Below are 1314 nucleotides of genomic sequence, written 5' to 3' on the forward strand. Positions count from 1 at the left end.
ACTGTTCAATATATGTTATTTCTGCTTAAGTTTATTCACTTAACAACAATTGAAATAAACACTGTTAAGGATGTTAAGGATACAGCTGTAGCTACAGCTGTAATTGCCGAGGATAGTAGCTGATGTATATTTGAATTTGTAAATCATATTTTGAATAGGATATGATAAGATAGAATTAGGCTTGTGATGAGATAGGATGAGGATACGGTAGAATCACTTTTGAATTTGTATCTCAGTGAAGTATATCCTTCCGGATTGATATATCAAATTGTATTCACATTTGAATTGTAACAAACTCTTATATATACAAAATGCCTTGAACCGTGATGGTAAGGCTTGGAAAACATTTTGTATATCTAACTTTACATGGTATCAGAGCCATTGTGACATACGTCCTTTTTTTTTCAATGGCTTCCTCGTCTTCATCAACTTCTGTTGTCAACACTGCCACTTCTTCTTCTCCCACTTCCCTCACTACCATCCATCATCTCATCACCATTAAACTTACCCCTGACAACTACCTACTCTGGAAAGCTCAGATTGTTTCTTATCTTAAGGGGCAACATTTGTTTGGCTATCTCGATGGAAGCACTCCTGCTCCACCTCAATCTCTCACTGTTGAAACCGATGGAGACATTCAAGTCATCCAAAATCCAGATTTCAGTCAATGGTACTTCCAAGACCAGATGATTCTTAGTGCCATAATACCTCCCTCTCTGAACGTATTTTGGCTCATGTAGTAAAATTCAACACATCAAGGGATGTGTGGCAAGCCTTAGAGAGAATGTTTACCTCTCAGTCAAGGGCTTGAACAATGCAAATCCACTATCAGCTCGCCACTTTGAAGAAAGGCAATTCCTCAATTGATGATTATTTTCACTAGTTTACAACACTGGTTGTTACACTTGCTGCCACTGCGCATGCCTTGAATGATTTTGAAATTATCTCATTTCTCTTGGCTGGTTTGGGATCTGAATATGATTCATCTGTCACATCTGTGACCACAAGGGTTGACCCTTTATCAATTGATGAACTATATGGGCATCTATTAGCTCATGAATTGCGGCTTGAGCATCAACAACCAACTGTGGACCTCTCCATTGTAGGGGCCAATTTTGCGGGACGAGGACCCTCACGTGGTGGTCGTGGTGGTGGCTCCTCTCCCTCAGCAGGCCGTGGCTCCTCTCCTTCTGTAGGCCGTGACTCATCATCCAAGTATCAAAGGAATTTTCGAGGACGGGGGCGTGGTCATTCTTTTTCCCCCCAAAATCGTCCTATTTGCCAGGTTTGCCACAAGCCAGGGCACACGGCTTT

The 1314-nt window shown here is 41.3% G+C and overlaps 1 non-coding gene across 1 annotated transcript; it reads left to right on the forward strand.

Moving 5' to 3' along the window:
- Nucleotides 1-922: 922 nt before the first annotated feature.
- LOC115983016 lies at nt 923-1061 on the forward strand. Its single transcript, XR_004089833.1, has one exon. It is a non-coding gene; the product is annotated as a small nucleolar RNA Z247 (small nucleolar RNA).
- The last annotated feature ends 253 nt before the right edge of the window (nt 1062-1314 follow it).

This window comes from Quercus lobata, chromosome 3, assembly GCF_001633185.2.
Source record: "Quercus lobata isolate SW786 chromosome 3, ValleyOak3.0 Primary Assembly, whole genome shotgun sequence".
NCBI lineage: Eukaryota > Viridiplantae > Streptophyta > Magnoliopsida > Fagales > Fagaceae > Quercus > Quercus lobata.